This window comes from Myodes glareolus, chromosome 23 (assembly GCF_982192425.1).
Source record: "Myodes glareolus chromosome 23, mMyoGla1.1, whole genome shotgun sequence".
NCBI lineage: Eukaryota > Metazoa > Chordata > Mammalia > Rodentia > Cricetidae > Myodes > Myodes glareolus.
This window is the reverse complement of record NC_142048.1, coordinates 45,874,804-45,883,595: the sequence shown is the minus strand read 5'-3', so window position 1 is coordinate 45,883,595 and position 8,792 is coordinate 45,874,804. Positions and strand designations below refer to the sequence as shown.

Below are 8,792 nucleotides of genomic sequence, written 5' to 3'. Positions count from 1 at the left end.
GCGCACCATTTGTGAACCCCAACTTAAAGGTCCTCAAATGGGTTTCTTCCGAAGAGTGTTCGAACAGTCAGTGTTTTGAGAGACGCTGAAGCGTATAAATGAAGCTGGGAGCAGGTTATTCAGCTAGAGCCTGGAAGGCAGGGAAGGAAATACGCTTGTGGCCAGATCCTTGCTCCTGACTTTATAGAAAGAAAACACCAGAGTTTGTGTGCTTTGGGATGGGGCAATGGTCTTTCCACTTGAGCTGACTGGGTAACATTACTGGGGTTCTGTGACTGGGTCTCATGTAGAGACTCCATCTTCCCCCAAATCCTCATGCTTCTGCTGGGGTAGGTGTTGTGGGAGTAACTTCCGCTGCCTCAACCAATAATCACTGAAGCAGGAGCCCACAGTGCAGCGGGGAGCGACTTCCGCTCTGTCAGCCAATAGCTGCTGAAATACCAGCCCACTGGGGCGTGGTATATTTCTCTTTTAAAAAGAGAAGCATATCCGGAATAGGCCCTCTTGGTTCCGGCTCTTGGTTCCGGTGCTCGGTCTCGGCTGTTGCTCCCGGCTCCTGCTCCAGCGACTAGGCTCCCTTCCTGACGGTTTATGGTGTATGTAAGTTTTACCCCCCCGCCAAATAAATAACCCCTTAAAACATAACTGGTGTGGGATTGATTCGTTAATAGGTAGGCTTTAGATTTCTGGTTTTGGTTGGATGGAAAGAGCTTGCATTTCTCTCTCTCTCTTTCTCTCTTTCTCTCTCCCTTCCCCTCTCTCTCTCTCTTTCTCTCGTGTGCATGTGTGTTCAGTTCGGAAATGTATGTTCGGGAGAGGACATTGGATTTCACAGTTCCAGCCCCTCTGTCTCTGATGCTCAGTATCTGACCATAGCAAGAACGCGGGGGCAGAGTTAGTTAACAGGTTATTTTCGGTTGCAAAATCAAATAGAAGTCCTCCATAGTAAACAGTGCATTAAAGACATTTCCCCAAATCTCCAGGTGCCCGGAACTCCAATCTTGCTTGAAAATTTTTGCAAGTGACTATTTTGTTTGTCTTAATAAATCAAGTGTGATGTGTGTAATGGTCTCTTAATAATTCAGCATCTTGAGTTTTTGAGTGAAAAAGTCCTTTACTTTGATTTATACCCACCTGGTGAGAGAGTTTACAAGCTCTCTGCGAGCATGCTTGAAGTAAGTCCTCATTAGGTCTCTGCCATGTCTAGCGGTTGGAGCCTGTGGGCTTATTATTGGTTGTTGTGTGTTCACATTCTGCCCTATGTAACGGAGATGTGGCGGGGCTGGGTGTGTAGCTCAGTGGTGGAGCACCTACCCAGCATGCTGAGAGTTTTGGATTTTACCTTCAGCACTGAGAAAAACTGGGGGTGTGTAGCAAAGAAGACACGGGGAGTTCTAAGGTAAGTAAACGAATTAAATCCAAACCCTGGAAATTTAGGGTTCTTTTTCCCCTACTAGGTTACTTATGAATTTTTGTAAGTTTTTTTTTTCTTTCCCGGGAAGTGGGGGAATGAAGATATTTTGGGCTTTGAACTAGAAAGGAAGGAAGGAAGGAAGGAAGGGGGTTTTATAGTCTCAAGCTTTATTTCTGAGCTGAGGGCACTGAGGTCTGGGGAGGAAAAGTGATGGATGCAACCTCCTAATGGGTAGTTAAGATAACAGGAGTTGAAGCCAGGCAGGTCTATGCTTGTAAACTGTGCCTGCTGCTTACTAGAGGCCTGCTGAGCCTCTCCTACTGATAAAAAGGAAAACTCCAACATCCTTGAAGCGGGGATTCATCTGAGACACGCAGCGTTATACCCAGGACGTGAAAACACAAACAATTGCTAAGTAATTTCATTATTCATTTATTTCAAAGATTCCTGGATTTCAATATAGTCTTACATTTATTTAATAGATTCATCTGTTGGTCACAGTTCCTTACTATTGTCCTCAGCAGGTGGGGCCGTAGTCAAAGGCAAGCATTTTGTTCTCTCCGGGACAAACGGGTTGGATGGTCCAGTCTAGAGGAGCTACGCCAGAGTTCAATTCCTCACCATGAGAAAAGTCCTTAAATCTTAGGAGGGTGCTTTTTCTCTTACAAGGCCACACACTTTGCAACTCATTTCTACAAGCGGACTAAGGATCCCGTGTCCAGAGAAAATAATATGAGACCATCAGTGAGCCCCATTAGGGCTGAGGAACATAAGAAGGGGAGCCATTCGGGGTCAGTGTAGCTCCTTGGTTGTTACCTCCTAGCTAAAGTCCAAATCTACTCTCTACTCAGCCCCAGGCTCTTCCTGGTCCCAAAAGGCCCAGGGCTTGGCTCCTCTTTAAGCCCGTATCTAAAAAGGCTGGGGGAAGTAGGAGAATCCTGCCAAATCGGAATTAAAAATGACAAAACAGCTGATTAGATCTGAGGTGACAAGAATGAGAAATAAAAGCCATTAGAGCCCATTTGCAGCGCGCCTGCAGCCCGTCGAATCTCAAGGCGTTCCCTTGAAAATTATTAACGGCACGACAGCGTTTTCCGCACCCGGAATCTGATACATGAAGTATCACACCCGGGTCCGCACGCTGCACGGGGATGCGGAGGGACCTGCCCTCATTTATTTCACTTTGCAGATTTGACGAGAAACCCTAATCAAGCTGTCAGCGTGCGCGCCACGGGAAGCAGGCTGCAGATGTCCAGAGGACAGTTTTCCTCTGTGGCAGAGGTCCGTCTGCAAGCTGTGGACAGAGGCGGAGCCTGGTCTGTCACTCAAGCCTTGAACAGCCAATGAGCTCCAAGGAGTGCTTTTATACTTTAAAAGAACTTAGAAAGACTATTTTGTACTCTTTGGCACATGCAGATGTTTGAAAATTTAGCATCAGTAGACCATAATTAGAGTTTTATTATATTATTATATTTATATTAAAAATATAGGCAGGCCCACTTGTTTACATATTATCTACCACTTTTCTTGCATCTTGGTGGGCTCAGAAGGCCTAAATTATTTGCTATTTTGATCTTTATAGAGAAACTTTAATAGCTTAGCCAAACCATTAAAACTAACACTTCTAACGTGAAAAGAAATGTAACTGGAAATCGGGGAATTCCTGAAGAAATTTTCTAGACAGAACTGTAGCCTCAGCCGAGACCCAAAGCCTGGAAAACGGTTCTCTGTCACGCCACAGGCACAGGTTAGACCCAAAGCCTGGAAAACGGGTTCTCTGTCACGCCACAGGCACAGGTTAGACCCAAAGCCTGGAAAACGAGTTCTCTGTCACGCCATATGCACAAGTTGCATAACTCTGAGAGCGGTGAGGAAGCTACTGGTGTCACAAGTCACTGGAGGGAAGATCACTGGGTCCCAGTAGGCCCTTTGGCACTTCCAAAACGTAGTGTCAACATCTCAGGCTTTCAGAAGTTGGCACAGGCTGTCAACCGGGCATCCCTTCACTGTCATGGGTAAGAGATATGGACAGCAGAGAGATGACATAAATCCTAATTATTTTCTATCTGCCTCCGAGTCAAAGATATTTAATAAACAGGACTCTCCTTCTCCCTCTCCTCCTCCCTCTCCTCCTCCTCCTCTTCCTCCTCCTGGTCTTTTGAGACAGGGTTTCTCCATGTAGCCCTGGCTGTCCTGGAACTCACTCTGTAGATCAGGCTGGCCTCAAACTCACAGAGAATAAAAATGAAGAAGGGGTGATGCTAGTGGATGAGCCACCGCCACCAACCCTCACAGGGCCAGCGGTGACATCATTCACTCCGAAGTCATGCTCAGAAAAGCTCGAAGGTTCCAGGGACCACCAGGATTAGGGTCCAACAGGACAGCTATTTAGACACACACAGGTAGTAAAGAGTGTGTAGCGTGGGTCAGACAGAAAGGATTAGACCAGGTAGAGGAGGCTTGCAGGGCTCCACGAACACATTCACTGGGTGAATTAATGGACAGGGCAAAAGAGGAATTGAGCAAAAGAGAGGGCCCAGGTTGTACTAGTTAGAAGGGGCTATTAACTGAGTTTGTATGCTAAGGAAAAAAACCACTTACCTACATTACTGAATCATTTAATTCATTCATTATAGTAATAGCTTAGCCTTGTCTAACTGCAATAACAAATACTTGAGATATTTATAAACAAATGTACATTAGTTTCTCTAACAACTGGGAAATACATAATTAAGGTGCTAACAGATTCAGGGATTGGGAGAGAGTTGTTCCCCACACATGGTGCTTCCTAATGGAGTCTTCATATTCTAAAGGAGCAGAAAGGGTGGAGGGGCAAACCCAGCCCTTCGGGCCTTTTTGGAGCAAATTTATGATCTGTCTATCATGGTGAAGGCCACATGGCCTTGCCAACTCCCAAACGCCCTGATTCTTAATTATTAACTATCGCACCGATAAGCCAGTTTCAACATAGGAGTTCTGGGGACATTCTCAGTCTGTGTCATGTGAGCTGGTGACTGAGCGAGTCTCTTTATTTTCATTGGCATTACCCTTTTAACAAAGAGTGACCAGTGTGCCCTGGCTCAGCTGCTAAAGGGCCTTATAGTTAGATACACAAGACCTACATCGTGGAAGGAGGGGGAGAGACCAACTCCCCCCGTTGTCCTCTGACTTGCATGTGAGCCCCGTGGGATGTATGAACTCACACACATATAGTATGGGCGAATAAGATAATAAAAGTATTATCTCAACTGCATAAAGTAGGTGGTTGTGTCCTTTACTGTGTTTTCAAAGTGCTCTTTGGCTCACCATACCTTTGGAGGGATAGAAGGAGGAAAATGGGATTTTAACCCTGCTCTCTTATTAGAAGAGGTAAATTTTGGACAATTTCAGCCTTTGACTAATGGAACCACAGAAATCTCCATTTTTAGGGCACTTTGTCAGTATAAATAACCTCTAGATTGGCTATGGAATGCAGGCCAGTTGCCACCAAAAGAGAAGCCTTTTTGTGAGTACTTCCTTTTCCCACAAGACTTTTCTTCCATTAAAGATTTACTTGCTTAATTTTATGCACTTCAGTGTTTACCTGTGCGCAATGCACAAGCAGTGCCCATGGAGGCCAGAAGAGGGCGCCAGATTCCCCGGAACTGGAGTTACAGGCCATTGTGAGTCCAAGCCTGGGTCCTGGGAACCCAACTTTCTTCTCTACAAGAGCAGAAAGTGCTTCTAATCAACCACCGAGCCATCTCCCCATCCCATCCTTGAAGTGTGTTTTTATTCACCTTTTCATATGGTAGGTAGCATCTCAGCCTTGAGTGCTGAGGTTCTCTTATCTCAAAAGGAAGGATAGCTCAGAAGGAGAAAAAAAGGTGATTTATTTGGAGACCTTGTGATGGCACTGGGAAAGAAACTGTGTTGTTGAATGACTTCTAATGGGACATTTTGTTTTCTCCGAATTTCACTCTTTTCAGGATGCCGTTATTTCTGAGTTTCAAACAGGGCGCATGTGTCAGGCTGGATAGGAACAGATACACCCGAGGTATCGTTTGCAAAAAAGTAAGATGTAGAGAGATCTGACAGGTGGAGCCTAAAAGCAGGGGTGGCGTCATAACACATAACACTCAACCTATGTGCAATGTCACGGTCACTTCAAAGCACTTTCCCTGGGCCGTTCCCAGCAGCTGTCAATCTGTCACACTGGAGGTGGAGGTGTCCCGGGGCTTGTGTTCCGTACAAGTCTATCTATTCAGTCCCCGAAAACCGCCGAAGACGGCTCCTGTCAGCGGCGTGCCTAGTGCTTCAGGGTGAATTCCTAGCAACCGGAACCTCTGCCCGCCCTCCCACCTGGTCATTCCGGTTAATTGAAGGCTGGCTTCGCTAGAGGTCAGCAGTAAACACGCTGCTCTGTTTAGTGTCTTCCAAATATCTGGAATGAATCTTCTGGGAAGCCCAGGACCGTCTCCAGTCCAGAAAATATCAGTGCGGGTGAGGGCGGGGTGAGTCGGAACTGTCTCCTAGATGTGAATGCGGGTCTCTGTCGAGAGGGCAGGTCCTCCGCCTCCATTGCGCAACCGTGAGTGTATGTGTTGTACAGGGCAACGACCCTTCAGGGAAAAAGAAAACAAAACCCTCATTGGCAGTATGCTACTGCTATCATTAAAAACGTCTTTTAGCTAGGACAAAGTTTATTTCTGTAGAAACTCTTGAGAGAGAAGGTGGTTGAGTTCTACCGGAAGTGTCAGCTGGTCTGAACTTTCTCGGTCTCTATTCTGGCAGTCTCTGCAAGCCTGGACCTTTTGACACTCACGGCATGATGACAGATCCTCCCCTGAAGACTCGACAGCAGCAAACAAACGCTTTGTTCTTCTTGTCAAGCCTGCCATTGAAAGGTGATCCACAGCTGAGCTGCAATCGGCCCTCATTTGTGAGTGTTAGCAAGCGGGAGGCTGAAAGCTTGTTAGCCCAGAAACTGAAAGCCGAGAACAAGTTCCTCAAATAGGGCTACAGCAACGAGGAGCTGTCAGCAGCCCTGAGGGAAGAGAGGCCCGGTCTCCAGCTGGGGATTGAGGCCCCTCACTCCTCCTTCTCCCCGACCTCATCCTAAACAGCTCCCCTTTCGAGATCAGAGCCGCGGAGGTGTGTAGGGTGAGGAACAGGAGTCTTGCCTGGCTAGTTTGGTGGGCTTCCATTGCTACACACCGCCTCACGGTGGTGTGACAAGGGCTTTCAGAAGTTCTTCAAACATGGGCCCTTATGGAAGAAAGGGTCCCCCTGAAATCAAGGCGTGACCCATTCAGCGTCCTACATTTGGCAATATGTAATAGTCGACTTAACTTTATTTGTTGATCACTAAGCCACCGGCTCCTTAAAGACCAATTGAGGGCAGGAGCATTGGCTTTGGTTGGGTCCAAGAACTGGTGTTATCTTATTTTCAGGGTCAGTTCTTATATCTTTCCACAACTCAATTCTTTACCCAGTTAAAGGGAAAAATATGTGGCCTGAACTGGATTCTGTATGCATTAAATTCGTATTTAAATGCTGCTTCTCAGTACCTCATATTTGACCGCATATAGAGATATGCTCATTAAAGAGGTCTTTACGACCAAGTGAAGCACCATGTGACAGCTAGAGACGGAGGACCCATCCACATGCAGGGGAAAGATCACCTGGCGATGCAAGAGGGAGAAGGTGACAGTTTCTAAGTCAAGGAAAGGGGCCTCAGTAGACACTTAACGTTAGACTTGGGCTTGCAGCCTCTAGCACTGTAAGGAAGTGAATCTCTGCTGTTTCCCCTTCCTTAGGGCTCAGCAGCTGATATACAGTGCTGGGAGCTAGAGCACCTTCAGCCAGAGTGAGTTGCATCCCAGAACACAACTGTGAAAAACACTTAGAAGGGGAACTGGGTGCGGTTCTCAGTGGTTAGAGCACTTGCTACTCTTGGAGAGGACCCCAGTTCGGTTCCTAGTACCCACTCAGTGGCTCACAACCATCTGTAACTCCAGTTCTTGGGGATCTGAGGCCTTCTTCTGACCTCTGTTGGCACCATGCATGCCTGTGGTGCACATATGTATTTGTAGGCAAAATGCTCATTCACATTAAAAAAAAAAAACCCACAGAAAAACAACAGCAACAATGAAACCACTTAGAAGGTGCTGGAAGCTGGAGAGTCTCTGGGAAGCATGCACACACAGAGAGAAGTTGTAAACCATCCCAGACTCCATGGTATGTCCGTGGTTCTAAATGCCCCAAGATCTTGGGAAGTTGGTTGATGATTTCAAAGAGAAAGAGAATATTACATTCAGGTGATGCTTTCTGAGAAGGTGGGCCGTTCAAAGTCTCAGGAGAGAGAGCTAAAGCGGGAGGTCTCCTCACCATTAAACAAGTCAAACTCGTGCTGTGGTATTCAGGGTATTATTCCCCTTCCTGCTCAGAGATGAAGAATGAATCCCAATTTATTTCGAGGAAAATGGTAGATGATGAGCAAGGAATGAGGTGCCTTGGGTTCTAACCCTTTCAAAGTCACTTTTACAGAGAATCATAGACTCAGATTTTGGCTATAACATTCTAGGCAATCTTGACACGTCTACCTTATTCTTTCTGCATCAAATGCTCACCCATCACTTAGAACAGCACAGCCACGGGTATTTCAGGATCTAAGCCCTCCTCTGATTCCTCTTCCTTTCCCCGTTCTCCCCCACTTCACCATTATGGAAATTCAGAAAGTTGAAAGATTTTTTTTGGTCCCTTCTGGCTTCAACTTAAACTTGATTCTCTGAATCCTAACGCTGTGGTCCCTCTAAGTTCAGGATCAACTTTAGTTCTTCACTGTAGTTGGGCTTTTCTTTAGGCTGCTAGCTCTCAAAAAATGACACGGAGACTTACATTAATTATGAAAGCTCGGCCTTAGCTTAGGCTTGTTTCTAACTAGCTCTTATAACTTAAATTAACCCATTTCTATTAATTTACTTTCTGTTTAATGGTTTTATTACCTCATCTCTGTGCTGTCCATCCTGCTTGCTCTACCTCTGGCTGAGGACTCCTCCTTCTTCTTCCCAAAGTTCTCTGTCCCTGGTGCGGGAGAATTATCTGTATTCTGTCCATCATATATTTTAATAAAATGCTGATTGGCCAGGCAGGAAGTATAGGTGGGTCAACCAGACAGGATGTAGAGGCGGAGTGATGAGAACAGGAATATTCTGGGAAGCAGGAAGCTTCCTCTGCCATTCCTGCCCAGACCACTGAAGAAGCAACATGTGAGCTGACCACTGGAAAAGGTACTGAGCCACATGGCTAACACAGACAAGAATTATGGGTTACTGTAAGATGTAAGAATTAGTTAATAAGTAGACTGAGCTAATGGGCCAATCAGTTTATAATCTTA

At 46.1% G+C, this 8,792-nt stretch overlaps 1 long non-coding RNA gene across 1 annotated transcript in view; it reads right to left on the bottom strand.

The window, feature by feature from the left end:
- Positions 1–1,880: 1,880 nt before the first annotated feature.
- Positions 1,881–8,792, bottom strand: part of LOC125414461 (uncharacterized) — a 32,207-nt gene continuing 25,295 nt past the window's right edge. The window contains exon 3 of the long non-coding RNA XR_014998705.2: positions 1,881–6,015. This is a non-coding gene — a long non-coding RNA (uncharacterized LOC125414461). The remainder of the gene's footprint in view (positions 6,016–8,792) is intronic.